The sequence below is a fragment of the Sus scrofa genome, chromosome 7 (genome assembly GCF_000003025.6).
Source record: "Sus scrofa isolate TJ Tabasco breed Duroc chromosome 7, Sscrofa11.1, whole genome shotgun sequence".
Lineage (NCBI taxonomy): Eukaryota > Metazoa > Chordata > Mammalia > Artiodactyla > Suidae > Sus > Sus scrofa.
Window position 1 is genome coordinate 31383060 of NC_010449.5, and position 23593 is coordinate 31406652.

Sequence of the window (23593 nt, forward strand, 5' to 3'; positions counted from 1 at the left end):
AGGCCAGGGGTTGAATCAGAGCTGCAGCCGCAGGCTTATGCCAAAGCCACAGCAATGCAGATCCTTAACCCACTGAGCGAGGCCAGGGATTGAACCCACATCCTCACAAACACTATGTCAGGTTCTTAGCTTGCTGAACTACAATGGGAACTCCAAAGAATAGTATAGTCTGATGATATAAGATTCAAAACTGAGGTCCTTCTTAGGGGGAGAGATAATGCTCTGAAAGCACCTGCTTGTCTTCTAATATGTCTTATTTCTTAATAATAAAGTCCCTGATTTGTAGCTGAGCATATGGACACACACAAAAAGACATTTCCCAGCTTTCCTTGCAGCCACATAGCCAAATTCTGGCTATCGGGAAGGGTCCTTTTACAGAAGAGGTGCACGCTTCTTGGTTACTTTTTTCTTCCCACTGACTGGCAAGAGGACCTAATGGCTGGAGCTCTAGCAGCCATCTTGGACCATGAGTAACCTCAGGAATATGAGCTGTGACTGTGGAGTAAGTAGCTAGAAGCCTTGATTTGAGAGTGAGACGGAGGGGAAAAAAAAAAAAGAAAACAAACCCGTCTTGCTGAGGTCACTGCAACATGGAGATTTTCTTTTACTTGTAATTAAAACTAATGCTAATTTTTACAACTGGGAAGTTATGTTTGGGTCCTACTGAAGATGACGTTTAATGCTCATATGCATGGGTGGGTGCTAAGAAGCCTTTGAAAATTGTGTAATGGGGAGTTCCCATTGCCACACCATGGAAACCAAGCCGACTAGTATCGATGAGGATGTGAGTTCGATCCCTGGCCTTGCTCAGTAGGTTGGGGATCTGGCATTGCCTTGAGCTGTGGTGTTGGTCACAGATGCGACTTGGATCTGGCGCTGCTCTGTGTGGCATAGGCCAGCCTCTGTAGCTCCTATTCAACCCCTAGCCTGGGAACTTCCATATGCCAAAGGTGTGGCCCTAAAAAGCAGAAAAAAAAAAAATGTGTAATGACACTTATAGGTCCAGAAAAACACTCTGCACTGTTTATTATATTTCTCTAGTCCTCTCAATCTCTGAGGGATTGTCAAGGGCAATTTTTCTGTGTATGATTTTCATTTATGGGCAATTAATGTGATTTGAGAGTTGCCTCCAGGATCCAACCTCCACTTAAGAAGCCACTTCCTGGACATCATCTCGGCTGAATCCCTGGCGGTGAGCCGGGACTATGAACTCAATCTAAAGCCAAGTAGGACTCTGCTGATGACAGGTGACAGCAGTAAAATGAAAACTATCATAAGTTCAAAAAGGAACAGATTACTTCCTGAACTGGCCAGCTAGATACATTGCCACCTCAGGCATGGTGGTACCCAGGAGCCTGAAAGGCATTCTTGTCTCTCACCCTCTCTGCTTTCCTCTGCGTTAGAGGGAAAGATAACCTTTGATGATTCCCTGACCTCATCAAGTCCCTCAAGTGGGGGCCTGCCTGGCTCCACCTGGGTCCCTTGCTTTCCCCTGGACTGAAGGGCTTCCGGCCAAGAGGATGCGGTACTCTGATTGGCCACCTCGAGTCATGTGCCTGCCTGTGGGCGGAGCTCTCTGTATTTGCTGCTATAGACTAGCAGGTCTAAAAAGGAAAAGAAGGTTTCTGCTACTCCGGAAAGAATGGTGAGTAGTCTACATGGCAAGCTATTGTCAGAGTCAGGAATAATAACAGTAATAGCAGCACCAGTGGTTGTAACATTTACTGGGAGCTTGCTGGCTTCCGGGCATTGTTCCAAGTGTTTTTTCTGTATTAGCTCGTTTAAGGCTCACAGCCATTTTACGCGGTTGATGCTACTTTCATACGTTTTCCATAGGAGGCAACTTCACAGAAAAGTGAAGTCATTTGCCCAAGGCCACACAGCCAGGACGCAGCAGAACTGGGGGTTTCACATCCACAGGCCTCGCTCCAGAATGGGCCAGGGAGCACACCCTCCACTCTCCAGGTCTCCTGCTCCAGGCTGGAGACTGTCCCATGGCACTCTGGCCCTCTATTGCACCTCGAGTCCCGGGGGAGCAGAATATCTGGGCTCAGTTCGCTTATGAGAAGTCTGATGTTACTCTCAGAGCAGAGAGCAGAGCCTTAAACAGAAAACAGAATGTGTGGGTTCAGAGCAGTGGTTCCTACTGGCTGCCCACGAGAATACTTAGGGGAGCTTCACAAAACCGCAGTGCTCAAGCTGCATTTTAGACCAATTAACCAGAATCTCTGCCCTGGAGCCCAGGCATTTGTAGTTAAGGCTCCCCAGGTGAATTCGGTGTCCAGCCAAGGTGGGGAAATCATTAGCTTAGACACCTTGTATCTTAGTGGAAATAGCTGTGGTTTAAGATCCACGTGCAGTTGAGACCTGGCTCTGCCATTGCAAGCTGTGTGATTTTGTGCCAGTCACTTAACTTCTCTGAGCCTCAATTTTCTCATCTATGGAAAAGGTGTAAGACCTTCTACTTTGTGTGAGAGCCGAACGAGATGATGTCTGTAGGGCCCCTGGCACAGAGCTGGCATTCAGCTCCATCCTTACTGCTAAGGAGAGGCCAGGGCAGACCAGGCCTCATGCAGGGTCAGGCCTGGGCAGGACCAGCCAGGGTGGCAGATGGATGCCAGTGACTCACCATACTGGATTGAGGCTGTGGAATGGATTCTTGGGGCTGCTGAGACCCTCAGAACCCAGGCCCTCCCAACTTGATCTTCCACTCTCACGGAGGGACTTGAGGCTTCTGAATAGGGTGAGCCTGAGATGGAAAGGTTTGGGCGGGAGTTGGGGCAGGGTAGGGCTCAGAAAAGGGAAATGGCTATGTGCATGCACTGACTTAATCTCACCACCAGGTGGCGGTAGGAATACATGCTCCCCAGAGGACCAGCCAAGCTGAAGCAGAGGATGACTGGGAATAACACAAAGATGTTATTAGGTAAATGCTAAAGCCTTATTTTCTTTCACTTCCGTTTACTTAATGAAACAGCTCTGTGGTGGTTACCATTACCCTCCTTTAGGAAAGTAAGGTGGTTTTGGTAACTGGCAACTAGGAATTTCAGAGTCTCAGATTAGCCTCATAGGTCTCAGCTGCAAGGTCCTTTGGACATCCTCAGGCCCTGAGATTCCTAAATCTGTTTGGGGATAAAAATCACCTGAGGCTCTCTCTCTCGCTCTCTCTCTTTTTTTTTTTTTTTTCATTTTAGGGCCATACCTGCAGCATATGGAAGTTCCCAGACCAGGGGTCAAATTGGAGCTACAGCTGCCAGCCTACACCACAGCAACGCAGGATCTGAGCTGCGTCTGCAACCTACACCACAGCTCATGGCAATGCAGGATCCTTAACCCACTGAGCAAGGCCAGGGATTGAACCCGCAACCTCATGGTTCCTAGTCAGATTAGTTTCTGCTGCGCCCTGATGGGAACTCCAAAACTCACCTGGGGCTCTTTTGAACATTCCAAATTCCTGGGCCTCAGGTCAGGCACTGAATACCAATCTCTCAGGGAAAGGGGCTTGGGAACTTGTGAGGTTAACAAAAGTACCACATCTTCTTTTTTTTTTTTTTTTTTTTTTGTCTTTTGTTTTTTTTGTTGTTGTTGTTGCTATTTCTTGGGCCGCTCCCGCGGCATATGGAGGTTCCCAGGCTAGGGGTCCAATCGGAGCTGCAGCCACCGGCCTACGCCAGAGCCACAGCAACGCGGGATCCGAGCCGCGTCTGCAACCTACACCACAGCTCACGGCAACGCCGGATCCTTAACCCACTGAGCAAGGCCAGGGATCGACCCTGCAACCTCATGGTTCCTAGTCGGATTCGTTAACCACTGCGCCACGACGGGAACGCCCCACATCTTCTTAATCCATTCATCTGTTGATGGACATTTAGGTTGTTTCCTTGTCTTGGCTGTTGTGAACAGTGCTGCTAGGAACACATGGGTGCATGTATCTTTTTTTTTTTTTTTGTGGGCTGCCCGGTAGCATATGGTCCAGGGATCAGATCTGGGCCACAGTTGAGACCTAAGCTGAAGCTGTGGTAACACCAGATCATTAACCCACTGGGCCAGGCCAAGGTTTGAACCTGAGTTCCAGCACTCCTAAGACACTGCCAATCTCATTGCGCCACAGCGGGAACTCCTGCATGCTTTTTTTTTGCTTTTTAGGGCCGCACCTGCAGCACATAGAAGTTCCCAGGCTAGGGGTTGAATTGGAGCTACAGCTGCCAGCCTATACCACAGCTCAGGGCAACACTGGATCCTTAACCCACTGAGAAAGGTCAGAGATTGAACCCACATCCTCATGGATACTAGTCAGATTCGTTTCTGTTGGGCCACAATGGGAGCTCCCTGCATGTATCTTTTTTTTTTTTGGTCTTTCTGCCTTTTCTAGGGCTGCTTCCTGCGGCATATGGAGGTTCCCAGGCTAGGGGTCTAATCGGAGCTTTAGCCACCGGCCTACACCAGAGCCACAGCAACTCGGGATCCGAGCCGCGTCTGCAACCTACACCACAGCTCACGGCAACGCCGGATCCTTAACCCACTGAGCAAGGCCAGGGATCGACCCTGCAACCTCATGGTTCCTAGTCGGATTCGTTAACCACTGCGCCACGATGGGAACTCCTGCATGTATCTTTTTGAATTACAGTTTTGTCTGGATAGATGCCCAGGAGGGAGATTGCTGGTAGTTCTATTTTTAGTTTTCTGAGGAATCTCTGTACTGTTTTTCCATAGTGGTTGTACCAGTTTAATCCCCACCAGCAGTGTAGGAGGGTTCCAGGAAAGGGGATTTTAATTAGTGTGGCTGTGAACTGTGTATATGATTTCCTCTCAGTCCCTTGAGAGCTGTGACTAAAGAATGAAATTTCTTGTTAATTACTTTGCTGTTGGGTTGTGTCTCCTGTTAGATACCCTTCTGAGAGTGATCACGTGTGACCACATTTTATTAGGGTTCCACCCTTGCTAATGGGGACTTGGGCATGGGCTCTGGTGCCTCCAGCACCCTGGTGTCTTGGCTCCTTGACAGCCCTGCCACCCACCGCCAAGGCCACACCTCAGACCCTGTCATCACCAGAAACTGCTCCACCTCTGCAATGACAGTTCAGACATCCCACTTTCTAGTGACAGTCCCTTCCCCTGACCCCGTGCCCGCTTTGTTGCACCACATCTCTCCTCGGACCTCCCTGGGGCTTCTGGCCCCTTGATGCCCACTGTTCCGCTTAAGCATCTCTTCCCTTTTCTGTTGGTAATGACACCTACCTTTTCCTTGGATGAAAATTAATTTCCCCCCATATGGAGAATATGATTCGGGTGAGGCTCACCTCTGGGCGATCATATTTCAGACCCTTGGCTACAGCAACTGGTCAGGGCAGGATGTGACCCTGGCCAGTCCAAGGAGAGTCAGTGCAGCACTGTGGCTGAGACTCTGAAAAAGGGGACCTTTTCTTTCTGCTCATGCGGCTCACCTGGCAGGACATAGCCTGGACTTGTCAGGGACTGTCCTGGGGTCGAGAGCCTGCAGAATAGTGAAAAGCTGAACAAAGGGGGGAGGTTCCTAATAATCTTGTTGGAGTGTCTGGAGCCAGCCATTCCTGAAACTGTGAGTGGATATGAGATCCTCGAGTCAAGGTTGGATTCTGTTACCCGAAACAGACACGGCTATGACACTTCTGCTTCTCTGAGGCTCTAGATGAGGGGAGACTTATGTGGTTGCTCATCAGAATACACAGGATGTTATTTTCCCTAAAATCTTTTTTCTTTTTGGCCACGTCCATATCAGGCAGAAAGAAGTTCCTGGGCCAGAGATCCAACCCGAGCCACAGCAGTGACAGTGCTGGATCCTTAACTGCTAGGCCACTAGGGAACTCCTTAAAATCTTTATGTGAGGAGTTTCCATTGTAGCTCAGCGGAAACGAATCTGACTAGCATCCATGAGGACTCAGGTTCGAACCCTGGCCTCGCTCAGTGAGTTAAGGATCTGGCATTGCTATAAGTGGTGGTATAGGTCACAGATGTGGCTCAGATCTGGCATTGCTATGGCTGTGGCCGGCAGCTGTAGCTCTGATTTGACCCCTAGCCTGGGAACCTCCATATGCCTTGGGTGTGGCCCTAAAAAACCCCACCCTCACCCCCCCTTTTAAAAATCTTCTTAGGACCACAACCAGGGCATATGGAGGTTCTCAGGCTAGGGATCAAATTGGAGCTATAGCTGCTGGCCTACGCCACATCCACAGCAACGCCAGATGTGAGCCGCATCTGCGACCTACACCACAGCTCATGGCAACACCAGATCCTTAACCCACTGAGCAAGGCCAGGGATTGAACCTTCGTCCTCATGGATGCTAGTCAGATTCGTTTCTGCTGAGCCACGACTGGAACTCCAAAAAAAAAAAAAAAATCTTTATGTGAACACAGAGGAAAAAAGCATACAACATAAATGTACAAGTTATTGTATTATTACAAAGTCAGCTCCCATATAACCTTATAAGATCAGGAAATAGAACACTGTTAGAGTCTCAAAGCCCCATCCCTTCCTCCTCTTCATGGAACCACCGCCCTGACTTCTGTGCAGTCAAGTCATGGCTTCCCTTGATCATTTTCAGCCTGAGTAGGCTTTCCTAAACACAGTGGTATCATCTTGCCTGTTTTAGAGTGTTGTACAAATGCAATTATTTATCAGTCTCTTTTTTTTTCCTTTTTGGCTGAGCCTGTGGCATGCCGAACTTCTCAGGCCAGTGATGGAACCCACGCCACAGCAGCAACAAGCCAGGTCTTTAACCCACTAAGCCACAAGGAAACTCTTTATTATTCCTTTTTTTTTTTTTTTTTTTTGGTCTTTTGTCTTTTTTAGGGCTGCACCCATAGCATATGGAGGTTCCCAGGCTAGGAGTCCAGTGGAGCTGTAGCCACCAGCCTACACTGAAGCCACAGCAAAGCAGGATCTGAGCCATGTCTGCGACCTACATCACAGCTCACAACAACGCTGGATCCTTAACCCACTGAGCAAGGCCAGGGATCGAATCTGAGTCCTCGAGAATATTAGTTGAGTTCGTTAACCACTGAGCTACGACAGGAACTCCTTATTATTCTTTCTTTCTTTTTTTTTTTTTTTTGTCTTTTTGCTATTTCTTTGGGCTGCTGCTGCTGCCTTGGCATATGTAAGTTCCCAGGCTTGGGGTCGAATCAGAGCTGCAGCTGCCGGCCTATACCACAGCCACAGCCATGCCAGATCTGAGCCACATCTGCAACCTACACTGCAGCTTGTGGCAACGCCAGATCCTTAACACACTGAACAAGGCCAGGGATCGAACCCGAATCCTCATGGACACTATGTCAGGTTCTTAACCTGCTGGGCACAGTGGGAACTCGTTGATTTAAAAAAAAAAAAATTTTTTTTTTTGTCCTTTTAGGGCCATACCTGGGGCATACGGAGGTTCCCAGGCTAGGGGTCAGATTGGAGCTGTAGCTCCCGCCTATACCACAGCCACAGCAACGCCAGATCTGAGCTGCGTCTCTGACCTACACCACAGCTCATGGCAACGCCGGATCCTTAACCTGAGCAAGGCCAGGGATTGAAACTGCATCCTCATCGATATTAGTCAGGTTCGATAACTGCTGAGCCACAACGGGAACTCCTGATTTCAACTTTTTATGCTTGCCTATGCATACGTAAATTTGAAAAACCATGTAGCCCTTCACATGGTTTCATGTTGACATCGTATTCAAACCATCCTTACCCACCCGTGCATCTACCAGACGGGCTCTTCTCTTAGCCCATTTATGCTCCCCTGCACTCTGCCAGGTAGCTTCAGATGCCTGTGTGTTACTAAAACTGCTCTACTCAAAGCATGTAGACATCCCTGTCACTAAATTTTGGTGACAGTTTCAGTCTTTGTCTTACCTGCCTTCTCTGTGGCATTTGAAGATCTTGGCACTCCCTCCCTTTATCTGCTTTCTTGCTGGGTGCCCATCACATCACTGCTTACACTTTTTTTTTTTTTTTTTTTGTCTTTTGAGGGCTGCACTGGTGGCATATGGAGGTTTCCAGACCAAGGGTCAAATCAGAGCTACAGCTTCCAGCCTACACCACAGCCACAGCAACGCCAGATCTGAGCCGTGTCTTTGACCTACACCACAGTTCACAGCAACTCTGGCTCCTTAACCCACTGAGCAAGGTCAGGGCTTGAACCTGCGTTCTCATAGATTCATTTCCACTGAGCCACGAAGGGAACTCCACTGCTCACACTTTTTTCTTTTTCTTTTTTGTCTTTTTGCCTTTTCTAGGGCCACACCCACGGCTAGGGGTCTAATCGGACCTGTAGCCGCTGACCTACGCCAGAGCCACAGCAATGCGGGATCTGAGCCGAGTCTGCGACCTACATTACAGCTCACGGCAGGATCCTTAACCCACTGAGTGAGGCCAGGGATCGAACCCGCAACTTCATGGTTGCTAGTTGGATTTGCTAACCACTGAGCCACGATGGGAACTCCTGCTTACACATTTTTAACTTGCTTGCTTCTTTTCATTTTCTTTCCCCAGAAAACCAGTGTTTACACTCTGGTACATGTCCTTCCAGACTCGCTACTTATTGATAGAATCACATGTAAAAACACCGAAACTGGGAGTTCCCGTCGTGGTGCAATGGAAATGAATCTGACTAGGAACCATGAGGTTGCAGGTTCGATCCCAGGCCTTGATCAGTGGGTTAAGGATCTGGCATTACCATGAGCTGTGGTGTAGGCCGAAGACATGGCTCAGATCCCGTGTTGCTGTGGCTCTGGTGTAGGCCGGCAGCTACAGCTCTGATTAGACCCTTAGCCTGGGAACCTCCATATACCACAGATGTGGTCCTGAAAAGGACAAAAGACAAAAAAACCCAAAAAACCCCCCAAAATCACTGAAACTGGAGCTGAAAATAGGATTATCTTGTCACTATTCAAATATAAAAATATGACCATGTTATATACACTTTTTTTTTTTTTTTTTTTTTTTGGTCTTTTTAGGGCCACACCTGTGGTAGGTGGAAGTTTCCAGGCTAGGGGTTGAATCGGAGCTACAGCTGCTGGCTTAGACCACAGCAATGCCAGATCTGAGCTGTGTCTGCGACCTACACCACAGCTCATGGCAACACCAGACTCTTAACCCACTGAGTGAGGCCAGGGATCGAACCTGCCTCCTTGTGGATACTAGTCAAGTTCTTAACCTGCTGAGCCGCAATGGGAATTCCCACATCTCTTTTACTTGCTTATTTAACTTAATTCTTCACACCAATTAGCATAGTTCTAATTCATCCTTTCTTAAAATTGAGATATAGTTGATTTATAGCATTAGATTAGTTTTAGTTGTAAAACAGTGATTCAGAATTTTTATGGGTTATATTCCATTTAAAGTGATTAATTCATCCTTATTTTTTCTTTTTAGGGCCACATCTGCAGCATATGGAGGTTCCCAGACTAGAGGTAGAATCAGAGCTACAGCTGACAGCCTTCGCCAGAGCCACAGCAACGCCAGATCTGAGCCTCATCTGGGACCTACACCACAGTTCACGGCAACGCTGGATCCTTAACCCACTGAGCAAGGCCAGGGATCGAACCTGCATCCTCATGGTTCCTAGTCAGATTTGTTCCCACTGCATCACAACAGAAACTCCTAATTCATCCTTTTCAACGGCTGTAATATCCCATAGCGTGGATGCCCCACCATTCATTCACTTACTGCTTTCCCTCTGTTTTTCAGCTTTGTCTTGTTTTGTTTTCACCGTTAGTTCGACCATAAATGTTCTTTATGGCACATATCCGGCCTTGTATGCTCTTGCTTTTATTGCTTTTATTTTTAAGTGGGTTGACACCCAGGTGTGAATTGCTAGGTTAAAGGGTGTGTATGTTTCAGTTTCAATCGATATTTCCAGATTATTTTCCATAAAAGGCTGTAATACAACACATTTTCATCAGGAATGAATGAGAGTAGACGCCTTTCTCCCATATTCCCACGGACATCAGGTATCGTTTGTGTTTTTCTTTTTTGGTTGATCTAAGTGTAGCAAGTGTTAGCACCCTATTACCTTAATTTACATTTTCCTGACAACCAGTGAGACTCAGCATCTTGTCATATGCTTATTAGATGCTTGGCATGCTCTTCCATGAGCTTTCTCTTTTTCCTTTTTTTCTAGTGGATTGTCTTTTTCTTGTCAGTTTGTAGTAGGGGCTCTTTGTACAATATAGATGTTAACTTATCTCGCACATGAATTTCAAACGATTTCTTATTCTATTAATTCCCTTTGATCTTGGCTGAGGTATCTTTTGCCTTGAACGAGTCACAGTTTTTTTTTTTCTTTGTAATTAAGTGTGTCTCCCTTTTTTTCCTGTAGTTTCTGGCTTTCTGGTCTGGTTTAAAATATTTTTGGGAATATATATTTTATTTAATCTGAATATTGTTTTCATATATGCATTTAAACCATTGGAAATTTATTTTTTATTTGATTATGGCGAGAGGTAAGGGTTCTATCTCATTTTCTTCCTGGTGGGATTCCAGTTGATCCAGCATCATTTATTACATAAAGTACCATTCTTTCCTCACTGAATTGAAATTTTACCATTGTTTGCTTGTTTTTTCCTGTAACTGTGGCCTGTGGAAGTTCCTCGGCCAGGGATTGAACCTGAGCCACAGAAGTGACAATGCCAGATACTTAACCCACTGAGCCACCAGGGAACTCCTCCACTATTGTTATATGTGAAATCAAATCTGTATTGGGATCTGTTGTTGTGCTCTCTTCTTTTTCACCGAATTGTTCATTTTCTTGACCATTCTTGGTAGGAGTCAGAGTTCTGGAAAAGTCCATCTCCCCCACGTCTTTGGTCAGATTTGAAATGTTTACTATAAGCAGCTGGCAAGATACCTCCCCCCAATGCAGGATTGTTTCTGCATTGTATGTTTAATACATTTCTCTGCACTCTGCTCTTCTCCCTGACAGCCTCACCAGCCCCTTAGCCCCACCAGGTTCTGCTGCAGAGGCCAGGACTAATCTCATTACACCCTTTATCCCTGTTTATGGTCCCTGGTCAGCCGTCTCCCTGCATCTAATCCCCATCTGGCCCCACTTCTGCTTCTCCCATCCTGTCTCCCACCCCCTGATGCTAAAACCCTCCACCGAGCCCCTCCAAACACAGGCCTGGGCAGGGCCCTAGGATTTGTCTTCTGTGGACAGTTCCTTCACCTTCTAGCTCTTCTGGAAAACTGGATCTCCCTGGGGACACTGCTTTCCCTACCCCTAGCTCAAATGGTGACTGTCTTCTGTCGATCCCTCCTCCTGCCCCTGGGCAGGGGGTGGGGTCGGTGATCTCCTTGCTGTGCTTCCAGACTCTTCCCTCTTCCCCCACCCCAGCTCTAAATCTCCTGCTGTGTAGTGGAACTGTTGCTGCAGATATCCACCCACCCCTGGTTACTCCTGAATCCTTGAAGTGTTTAGGGTTTAGCACCTAATTCACTGCCCTTCCACTCCAATCATATATATATATATATATTATTTGTTTGTTTTGGGCACACCTGAGGCAGGTAGAAGTTTCTGAGGCCGGGATTGAACCCAAGCTGCTGCGGTGACAATGTCGGATACTTAACCTGCTGTGCCACAAAGGAACGCCCCGTCATAATTTTTTTTGAAGTATAATTGAGTGACACTGTATGAGTTCCTGGTGTACAACATAGTGATTCAGTATGTCTATGCATTACAGAATGCTCCCCACCTGTCGCCATACAAAGGTGTTACATAATTATCGACTGTATTCCCCACACTGTACATTTCAGCCCCGTGACTCCTTTACTTTGGAGCTGGAAGTTTGTACCTCTTAATTCCCTTTACCTATTTCACTCATTCCCTACCACACCGCCTTTGGCTACCACCTATTTGTTCTCTGAATCTATGACTCTGTTTCTGTTATGTTTGTTTGTTTTGTTTTTTAGACTTATTTCACTTAGCATGATGCCCTCTAGGTCCATCCATGTTGTTGCAAATGGCAAGGTTTCGTTCTTTTTTATGGCTGAGTAATATTCCATTATGCATATATATATATGTATGTATACATACACACACATACATATATACCACATCTTTATCCATTCATCTATTGATATTGATGGGCACTTAGGTTTCTCCCCTATCTTGGCTACTGTAAATAGTACTGTAACAAACATAGGACGCATGTTGCATGTGTCTTTTTTTTTTTTCTTTTTTTTATGACCACACCCTTGGCATATGGAAGTTCCCAGGCTAGAAGTCAAATTGGAGCTATAGCTACTGGCCTACACCATGGCCACAGCATTGCCAGATCTGAGCCACATCTGTGAGCTATGCTGCAGTCTGTGGCAAGGCCGGATCCTTAACCCACTGAGCGAGGCCAGGGATTGGACCTGCATCCTCATAGATACTAGTTAGATTCTTAACCTGCTGAGCCATGACAGGAACTCCTGCATGTACCTTTTTGAACAGGTGGTTTTGTTTTCTTTGGAAAAATACGCAGGCATGGAATTGCTGTCTCATATCGTAGTTCTATTTTTAATTTTTTGTGGCCGCACCACTTTACATTCCCACCAGCAGTGCAGAGGAATTCCCTTTTCTCCACGTCCTCCACTTGTTAGGTTGGATCTTTTTGATGATGGCCATTTTGACAGGTGGGAGGTGATAGCTTATTGTGGTTTTGATGTGCTTGTCCCTGATGAGTGATGTCAAGCATCTTTTCATGTACCTGTTGGCCGTCGTTATGTCCTCTTTGGAAAACTGCCTTTTCAGCGCCTCTGCCCACTTTTTTTTTTTTTTTTTGCCTTTGCTATTTCTTTGGGCTGCTCCCGCGGCATATGGAGGTTCCCAGGCTAGAGGTCCAATCGGAGCTGTAGCCACTGGCCTACGCCAGAGCCACAGCAACGCGGGATCCGAGCCGCGTCTGCAACCTACACCACAGCTCACGGAAATGCCGGATCGTTAACCCACTGAGCAAGGGCAGGGACCAAACCCGAAACCCCATGGTTCCTAGTCGGATTCATTAACCACTGCACCACGAGGGTAACTCCGAGGTGGAGTGATTAACGTGGATTATCCAGATGGTCTCTGAGTGCTCGCACGTAATATTCTTTTTTTTTTTTTTCCGTCTTTTCTAGGGCCACACCCACAGCATATGGAGGTTCCCAGGCGAGGGGTCTAATCGGAGCTATAGCCACCGGCCCACGCCAGAGCCACAGCAACTTGGGATCCAAGCCGCATCTATGACCTACACCACAGCTCACAGCAACAGCCGGATCCCCAACCCACTGAGTGAGGCCAGGGATCAAACCCGCAACCTCATGGTTCCTAGTCAGATTTGTTAACCACTGAGCCACGACGGAACTCCCATAATATTCTTATAAGAGGGATGCAAAGAAGATTTGATAAAGACAAAGGTGATGTGAAGATGGATCAAAGGGAGATTTTAAGTGCTGGCCGGTAAGATTGGAGTGATGCAGCTGAAAGCCACATGGAACAGATTCTCCTCCAGGGCCTCCAGAACTGTAAGGGAGTACGCTTCTGTTGTTTTAAGCTGGTAAATTTGTGATAATTTGTTACAGCAGCCACAGGAAACGAATGCATGAATCTTGGATTGGATTAAACTGACGTGGGAGGTGACTTTCCTAAGAAAAGTAGTTCTGGTGTCGCCTCCCTGTGGCTTAACTAGACAGGTCAGTGTCCTTTCTATTTTGGGTCCATTATTTTCCCTTCCTTCCTTCTTTCCTTCCCTCCCCCTTCTCCTCCCCTCCCCCCTTTTCTTTGCTTTTCTTTTCTTTTGCCTCACCCATGGCATGCAAAAATTCCTGGGCTAGGGATCAAACCCGAGACTGAGCAGTAACCTGAGTCATAGTGGTGACAATGCCAAGTCCTTAACTACTAGGCCACCAGGGAACTCCAGGGCCCTTATTTTCAATGCTCTGATTTATTGCGTATAAAAACCTATCTACTACCTGAAAAGATTTGAGGTGGCTTATAGTAAAAGAGAGCTCTAAGTAAATGTAAAATGAGAGGGAAAGAACTGAAGTCACATTATAGCAGTCATTTTTCATTCAACCATTCATTCAATTTTACCCTCATTTAAAATATTCTATATACCAAGTTAACATACTCAGCACTGTTTTTTTGTTTTGTTTTGTTTTAGCCTTGCCCATGACATGTGAAAGTTGCCAGGCAGGGATCAAACCCATGCCACAGCAGCAACCTGAGCTGCTGCAGTGACAATGCTGGATCCTTAACCTGCTAGAGCCACAGGAACTCCTCAGCACTGTTCTTTTTTTTTTTTTTTTTTTTAGTGATTGGTTTGCATGGTTTAGGAAGAATGCCTATTCTTTAATTTTTTTTTACAAAATAAAATACATATATTTAAACGCAATTACATTCAAACATATTATTATATCATAGATCTTAAGAAACAGATTAAGTGTCTCCCTCTGGAGAAGTGGAATGGAAAATATGCTGAGACAAATAGGAAATTTATTCTATATTTTATCCCATTTTGTATGGCTTTCATCTTTACTATTTAGTATTATCTATTACATTTCAATTTTTCTTTAACAATTAGCATTATATTAAAATTGAGTGTATTATACAACTAAAATTTATAAAGAAGAAAGCCATATATACCATTAAATATTTTATATAGCATAATAAAAACAATAACTTAACTGGTAAGCATAACAAAAATAATACACCCTCTGAAAATAAGTAAAATATAAAATGCATAAGCTGGTTAAAAAACAGTGTAACTATATAAATATGTCCTCACAATTTGTTACATCTCATTGATTCTTCAATAAAGGCATTACACCATTCTAGGTAATGTGATAAACAAGACATTATAGACTTTACATTGTACCATGGAGAGAAATGGTTATTAATAGTACAATTGTAGACCTATATTATTTAATTGTACACTTGTATTATTTCATTATAATTATCATAAATTCTTTGATGGAGAGGAAATCAGAATCAGATGTAAGAAGACTTCAGCATTCCAAGAATGATGTCAAATGACCCCCTTCATGGTAGATTATGCACTTATTTACTATGAGATATATTTCTTCTCCAGAGATTCCTTGTTTGTGTATTAATTGTAGATTTTTGGTTTGCAGTTATTCTGAAGTTTTGATATGAGTCTATATGTATATGAGATTGTTTTAAGTTGTTCTCTTAATTGCAAGTTCATCTCCAGTGTCCTGCATTTGTACCCACCTCTTCTCATGATTTCTGATTTTGGTGGTATAATCGTACATGGATGATTTCATATCTTTACTGTATATATACCTTACTGGTGAGCCTTGTCATTTGTGGAATTTTTTTTTTCCTGTTGCTGTCTTTTCTTTTCTGCCTAGAGAAGTTCCTTTAGTATTTGTTGTAAGGCTAGTTTAGTGTTGCTGAATTCTCTCAGCCACAAGGGGGGCAGACACCAGAGGTAAGAGAGGCTACAACTCTTGTATCTGTAAAAAGGAAACCACCCCAAAAACCTATCAAAATGAAAAGACAGAGAACTATAACTCAGATGAGGGAGAAAGGAAAAAACCCAGAAAAACAGCTAAGCGATGAGGAGATTCTTAGTCTCCAGGAAAAAGATCTTAGGCTGTTGATGCTGAAGATGATGCAAGACATTGGGAATAAACTGGAGGCAAAGAGGGATAACTTACAGGAAACCCTGACCAAAGAGATACAAGATATAAAACTTAAACAAGAAGAGATGCAAAATACAATAACTGAAATAAAAAATTCACTAGAATCAACCAACAGCAGAACACAGGAGGCAGAAGAAGGAATAAGTGAGGTGGAGGACAGATTAGTGGAAATTACGGATTCAGAACAGAAAAGAGACAAAAGATTGAAAACAAATGAAGAGAGTCTCAGAGAACTCTGGGACAATGTTAAACGCAGCAACATCCATATTACAAGGGTGCCAGAAGGAGAAGAGAGAGAGAAGGGGACAGAACAAATATTCCAAGAGATAATAGCCGAAAACTTCCCTACAATGGGAAAGGAACCACTCACTCAAATCCAGGAAGCACAACGAGTACCATATAAAATAAACCCAAGGAGGAACACCCCGAGACACATACTAATCAAACTGACCAAAATTAAAGACAAAGGGAACATCTTGAAAGCAGCTAGGGAAAAGAAACAAGTAACATACAAGGGAACCCCAATAAGGTTATTGGCAGATTTTTCAGCAGAAACTCTGCAGGCCAGAAGGGAGTGGCATGATATACTTCATGTGATAAAAGGAAAAAACCTCCAGCAAAAATTACTCTACCCAGCAAGGCTCTCATTCAGATTTGAAGGAGAAATCAAAACCTTCACAGATAAGCAAAAGCTGAAAGAATTCAGCAACACTAAACTAGCCTCAGCACTGTTCTTTATTTTTTTCCCAGCACTGTACTTGATTTGATAAAAATGTTCCTTATGATGCTGGGTCAAGATATAAGAAACCTATGAGGAGTTCCTGTTGTGGCTCAGTGGTTAACGAACCCTACTAGGATCCATGAGGATGTGGGTTCGATCCCTGGCCTCACTTAGTGGGTTGAGGATCTGGCGTTGCCGTGAGCTGTGGTGTAGGTCACAGACGTGGCTCGGATCCTGTGTGGCTGTGGCCGTGGTATAGGCTGGCAGCTTTAGCTCAGAATGGATCTCTAGCCTGAACTTCCATATGCAGTGGGCGTGGCTCTAAAAAGACAAAAGACCGAAAAAACCAAACCAAACCAAACCAAAACAAAAAAAAAAACCCAACTATAAAACTAAAACAGACCTAAGCAGCTTGGTGTTTGGGCTCAGTGTGGCTCAGAAACTGGGTTCTAGGCCAAACAGCAGGCTGCTTATATTCTGGCCCCCTGCTCTGCTACTGTCAGCAAGCAAGTAGGCTTTTTGTCTTCTGCAGAAGAAAGACCAAACACAGAGGCGATGGTCGTCTGCAGAGAGAAAAGGCTTTATGGCCGGGCGGCCAAGCTAGCAGACGGGGGCAAAGCTCCGGTCTGCCTCTCCAAGCTGGGGCTTGGTCAAACTTTGATGACTTAGAGGAGGAGGGTTGGTCCGGGGAGGTGTGACGGGGTAGGTTTTTTGGAGGGCTGTGGAACTTGGCCATTTGCAGGGAGGTGTGGAAAAGTGGTTTCAGCACCAGATCTTCCTAGACAATGACCCGTGGCTTCTAAAAGGTTCCAGAGTTCAGGTTCCAGTCACTTTGGTTCTGTGAGAGGGAGAAACTGGTTCCAGGTTAATTGAGGTCAAACTTTTCTCCTCTGCCTGTGCTTCACTTGAAGCATGACTTGCAGTTTTGTTCTCTTGTCTCTGAAAAGCAGCTCAGTATTTTGTTAGAGAAAGAGTAGGGCCCGTTTGAGCTGGTTCTGCAGTTATACTATGCATAACCACGGGGCCTCAATTTCTTCCAGTAGCTTGGGTACCTGACAGACTGCATAGAAGGCTATTTGGCTGCTCAGTCCTGTTACATGACACACAACACAGTGGTGACTTTTCCATTGTGTATGAGCCTCGCATATTTTGGGGTCTGTTTGTTGTAGCAGCTGTCCTCATTACAACATTCTAGGGCGCTAGATTTGTTAGGAGATCATTGACCAAAACTGCCCACCTTGGCCAAACAAGGCAATAGCTGCTGGCATGAGTTGTCTCATAGCAGGAGGCCCTGATAAGGAGCCTGACGCTGCCCTGAAGCCTGACCAGGAGGATTTGGGAGCAACCAACCTCCCAGGATCCTTGGCGCTGGAATCCATCTTGGCTGAGAGGCGTGCGCACCACCAAGAAGGTCCCTGGGTAGATCAAGTACAGACTGAGCAAGATGATTGGCCAGAGACAACCCGGAAACCAACTCATTCCCATAAAAGCGGAGACTATGAGCCATGTGGCAGAAGAGTGCTCCTGGGCTCCCTCACCTCTGCCCGGGTGCCCCTTGACCATAAAGCCTCTTGCTTCATCAGCACATATGTCTCCTCGGACAGCTCACGTCTGAGTGTTAGACAGGAGCCCACTCTCAGGTCCTGGAAGGGGTCTCTGTTTCTGCAACAGATTCACTTATTTGGCCTAGAGCGCACTGCCGATTTCAGGGCAGGGCTAGAGGAGTGTAACTTGTAAGAATATGTATTTGGGCTCCCTCTTATTTCTGCCACAGAGCTCCTAAGACCCTGGTAATTTCTTTAACACAAGAACAATGGGAGTATCTTTTGTCATAATATTTGGTCTTTTGTCCTTGTGAAACTGTACACTTCAGATTGGGATTTGAACCCACAGTCTTTTGCTTTTTTCAGGCTGCACCCGAAGCATATAGGAGGTTCCCAGACTAGGGGTTCAATGGGAGCTAAAGCTGCTGGTCTAAGCCACACAGGATCCGAGCCATGTCTGTGACCTACACCACAGCTCACAGCAATGCGGATCCTTAACCCACTGAGCGAGACCAGGGATTGAACCTGCATCCTCATGGAAACTAGTCAGGTTCATTACCACTGAGCCATGACAGGAACTCCTGAACCCATGGTCCTTTAATTAGGATCACTCACCTGCTCCCAGGACTTACTGGTGCTCAGATTCTTTGTGATTCAGCCCAGAAGGAATTCAGCAAGAGACAAAGTGACGGGCAAGAAGTGGATTTATTAATATAGGATGCTTGCGAAGGATCCAAGCGGGCAGGCGAGGGAGGGGGCTCTGCCCTGAGGATTAGGTGGGCTACATTCTTACGGTCAAAGGAAAGTGGGGAGGGGAGAAGACCACCTTCTTCCTTAGTCTTTGCGTAGACTTTCATCACCAGCTCCTCCTCCACATGCAGCAGGAAGGAGAGTGGTTTGACCCTTAGAAGTTCAAACTAGGTCTCTGTGGCCCTTATTCTGGTCAGCAGAAGGGTGGTAACATATGCTAAAATATGTTAAATCATCTTAGGTTTTAGTACGAGGGTCTTTACTTTGGAATGTCACCCTTCCCATACATTCCTGTCTTTAGTTCTAAGGATCATTATCTTGCTGGACTCAAGCTGGATGCAGGCCTCATTCTTTCACTTAATGGCCTGGGGCATACCTTGTGTTTCGCCGATGGCTTTCTTTCTTTCTTTTTTGGCTGCCCTGAGGCATATGGAATTCCCCAGGCCAGGATTCCATCTGAGCCACAGGCGCCAGTGATCTATGCTGCAGCTGCACCAATGCTGGATCCTTTAACCATCTCTGTGGGGCCTGGGATTGAAACTGCATCTTGGCGCTGCAGAGATGCTGCTGGTCTTGTTGCACCACAGAGGGAACTTTTTTTTTTTTGTCTTTTTGCCTTTTCTAGGGCTGCTCCCATGGCATATGGAGGTTCCCAGGCTAGGGATCTAATTGGAGCTGTAGTTGCCGGCCTACACCACAGCCACAGCAGCGTGGGATCTGAGCCACATCTGTGACCTACACCACAGCTCACGGCAACACCAGTGAGCAAGGCCAAGGATCGAACCCGCAACCTCATGGTTCCTAGTCGGATTCGTTAACCACTGCGCCACGGTGGGAACTCTGGGAACTTTTTTTTAAATTTAATTTTATTTAAAAAATTTTAATTAAAGCATAGTTGATTCTGTATGTTAGAATATAGATTGTTCCTTCAATTTCTGCTATACAGCAAAGTAACCTGGCTACCCATACACACACATTCTTCTTTTTTTTTTTTTCCTTTTTTCATTTTCCATCATGTTCTAATCCAAGAGACTGGACACAGTTCCTTGTGCTGTACAGCAGGACCTCATCACCCATCCATTCTAAATATAACATCTGTATCTGTATCTACCAACCCCAAACTCCACATCAGCCTCCCTCTCCCCACTCCTGCTGGCAAACACAAGTCTGCTCTCCCATGTCCATGATCCGCTTCTGTTTTGTAGATAGATCATTTGTGTATGTGTGTGTGTCTCTCTCTCTCTCTCTCTTTTTTTTTTTGTGCTCTTTAGGGCTGCATCTGCAGCATGTGAACATTCCCAGGCTAGGGGCTGAACTGGAGCTACAGCTGCTGGTCACAGCCACAGCCACAGCAGTGCAGGATCCAACCTGTATCTGTGACCTACACCACAGCTCATAGCAATGCTGGATCCCTGACCCACTGACGAGGCCAGGGATCGATGGAATCTGTATCCTCATGGGTAGCAGTCAGATTTGTTTCTGCTGTGCCACAGTGGAACTCTGCATGTGTCTTTTTCAATGAAAGTTTTGTCTGGATATGTGCCCAGGAGTGGGATTGCTGGCTTATATGGTAGAAATCAAAGATGACACAGATAGATGGAAAGCTATACCATGCTCTTGGATTGAAAGAATCAATATAGTCAAAATGACTATACTACCTAAGGCAATCTACAGATTCAATGCAATCCCTATCAAATTACCAAAGACATTCTTTACACAACTAGAACAAAATACTTAAAAATTTGTATGGAAACACAAAAGACCTCAAATAGCAAAGCAATATTGAAAAGAAAAAACAGAACTGGAGGAATCAGGCTCCACGATTTCAGGCTATAATACAAAGCTATAGTCATCAAAACAGTATGGTACTGGAGTTCCCATTGTGGTTCAGCAGTAACAAATCTGACTAGTATCCATGAGGACATGGGTTCAATCCCTGCCCTCAGTGGGTTAAGGATCCGGCATTGCTGTGAGCTGCACTGTAGGTCATAGACATGGCTCAGATCCTGTGTTGCCGTGCCTGTGGTGTAGGCCAGCAGCTGTAGCTCCAATTCAACCCTTAGTCTGGGTACTTCCATATGGCACAGGCACAGCCATAAAAAGACAACAGCAATAGCAACAATAGCATGGTACTGGCACACAAACACAATTATATATCAGGATAAAAGCCCAGAAATATATCCAAGCACCTATGGTCAACTAATCTATGACAAAGGTGGCAAGAACATACAGTGGAGGAAAGATAGTCTCTTCAATTAGTGGTGCTGGGAAAACTGGACGCTGCATGTAAAATAATGAAATTAGAACACTCCCTAACACTACACACAAAAATAAACTCAAAATGGATTAAAGACCTAAACATAAGGCTAGATACTATAAAACTCCTAGAGGAAAATATAGGCAGAATGCTCTTTGACATAGATCACAGCAACATCTTATTTGATCCACCTCCTAGAATAATGACAATAAAGACAAAAATAAACCCATGGGTAGGAGTTCTCACTGTGGCTCAGTGCTAAAGGACCTGATTAATAGCCATGAGGGTGTGGGTTCCTCCCTGGCCCTGCTCAGTGGGTTAACAATCCAGCATTGCCATGAGCTGCAGTGTAGGTCGTAGATGTCGCTTGGATCTGATGTGGCTGTGGCTGTGGTGTAGGCTGGCAGCTATAGCTCCAATTTGACCTCTAGCTTGGGAATTTCATGTGCCGTGGATTCAGCCCTAAAAAGACAAATAAAAGTATGTACTTTTGAAAGCAACTCTCCCTCTTTCCACTCCCCGGCTCTCCAGCTTCCTTCCTTGGATGCAGTCACTGTCATTGGTGGGTTCTTGTTATCTTCCAGAGGTATTGAGATTCTATGGATATAAATGTGATACTTGCTTAATCCAAGGTCATAGAGACTTAACCCTGAGTTTTTCCCCACTAGTTTTATAGTTTTAGCTCTCATGGTTAGGTCTCTGATCCATTTTGAGTTGATTTTTATGTATGATGTGAGGTAAAAGTCCAACTTCATTCTTTTGCATGTGAATATCCGGTTGAACCAGCACCTTCTGTTGAAAATACTATTTTTTCCTCAGTGAATGCTCTTGGCACCCTTGTCAAAGATCAAGTGATGGTAAATGCATGGGTTTAACTCTGGGCTCTCAGTTTTACTTTATACCTATCCTTGTGTTAGTAACATACAGTCTTGATTACTACAGCTTTGTAATAAGTTTTGAAAGCAGAATGATGGGTCCTCCAACTTTGTTCTTTTTTGTAATTGTTTTGGCTATTCAGAGTCCCTTGCAATTCCATATGAATTTTAGGATTGATTTGTCCATTTCCACAAAAAAAAAAAAAAGGCAGTTAACATGTTGATAGGAATTTCATTGAACTGTAGATGAAATTGGGGAGTACTGACATCTTAACAAGTCTTCCAATCCATGAACACAGGGTGGTCCTCCATGTATTTAGGTCTTTAATGTCTTTCTTTTTTTTTTTTTTTGTCTTTTTGCTATTTCTTTGGGCCCCTCCCGCGGCATATGGAGGTTCCCAGGCTAGGGGTCGAATTGGAGATGTAGCCTCCGGCCTACGCCAGAGCCACAGCAACGCGGGATCTGAGCTGCATCTGCAATCTACACCACAGCTCATGGCAACGCCGGATTGTTAACCCACTGAACAAGGGCAGGGACCGAACCCGCAACCTCATGGTTCCTAGTCGGATTTGTTAACCACTGCGCCATGATGGGAACTCCTGGTCTTTAATGTCTTTCAATGATGCTTTGTAGTTTTCAGCAACAAGTCTTCCACTTCTTTTGTTAAATTTACTTCTAAGTAATTTATCCTTTTTAAGAATGGAATTGTTTTTTCTGGTCTTTTCTTTCTTTCTTTTTATTTCCCCAATACAGTATTTTTTTTTATTGTACAGCATGGTGACCCAGTTACACATACATGTATACATTCTTTTTTCTCCCACTATCATGCTCCATCATAAATGACTAGACATAGTTCCCAGTGCTGCACAGCAGGATCTCATTGCTAATCCATTCCAAAGGCAATAGTCTGCATCTATTAACCCCAAGCTCCCAATCCACCCCACTCCCTCTCCCTCCCTCTCCTCCTCTTCAACCACAAGTCTATGATTTTCTTTTCTGAGGATCATTTGGCTGTATATTAGATTCCAGATATAAGTGATATCACATGGTATTTGTCTTTCTCTTTCTGACTTAACTTCACTAAGTATGAGAGTCTCTAGTTTCATCCATGTTGCTGCAAATGACATTATTTTGTTCTTTTTTATGGCTGAGTAGCATTCCATTGTGTATATATACCACATCTTCTTAATCCAATCATCTGTTGATGGACATTTGGGTTGTTTCCATCTTTTCTTTTTAGGGCCACACATGCAGCATATGGAAGTTCCCAGGCTAGGGGTCGAATCAGCTACAATGTAGCTGCCAGCCTACACCCCAGCCCAGCAACTCCAGATCTGAGCCATGTCTGCAACCTACACCACAGCCCACAGAAATGCCAGATCCTTAACCCACCGATTGAGGCCAGGGATTGAACCTGCTTCTTCATGGATACTAGTTGGCTTCTTAACCCTCTGAGCCACAATGGGAACTCATGAACTTTCTGATCATGACGAGCAATCTATGTTTTATCAGACTGATCTCTCTCCTTCCTGTAATTTGCCTTCCTGCTCTTGAATTATCTGCATAGAAGTGTTTTTACTTCCTCTGCAGCTAAGAGCTTGTGCCTTTCTCCCATTCATTCTTTCTCAAGCCAGCTTCTCCTTCCAGGCTCCCTTCTCTGATGATGCAGTACTTAGGGGTCTCTGTTCTCTGCTGCAAAATTCTGCATTTCTCTTCCATCATCTCTGCGACAGAATGCAGTTCTTGTCCAGCTTACACCTCATCCCTCAGTTTGATTAGAAATGGTCTCT

At 45.1% G+C, this 23593-nt stretch overlaps 1 long non-coding RNA gene across 2 annotated transcripts; it reads left to right on the forward strand.

Annotated features, from left to right (window-relative positions):
* Positions 926–14191, forward strand: LOC110261508. 2 transcript variants are annotated; one of them, XR_002345680.1, is made up of 4 exons: positions 926–1645; positions 2844–2926; positions 13571–13681; positions 14152–14191. It is a non-coding gene; the product is annotated as an uncharacterized LOC110261508 (long non-coding RNA). The 2 variants fall into 2 exon arrangements; XR_002345679.1 differs by lacking the exon at positions 14152–14191 and having other exon boundaries at positions 13571–14128.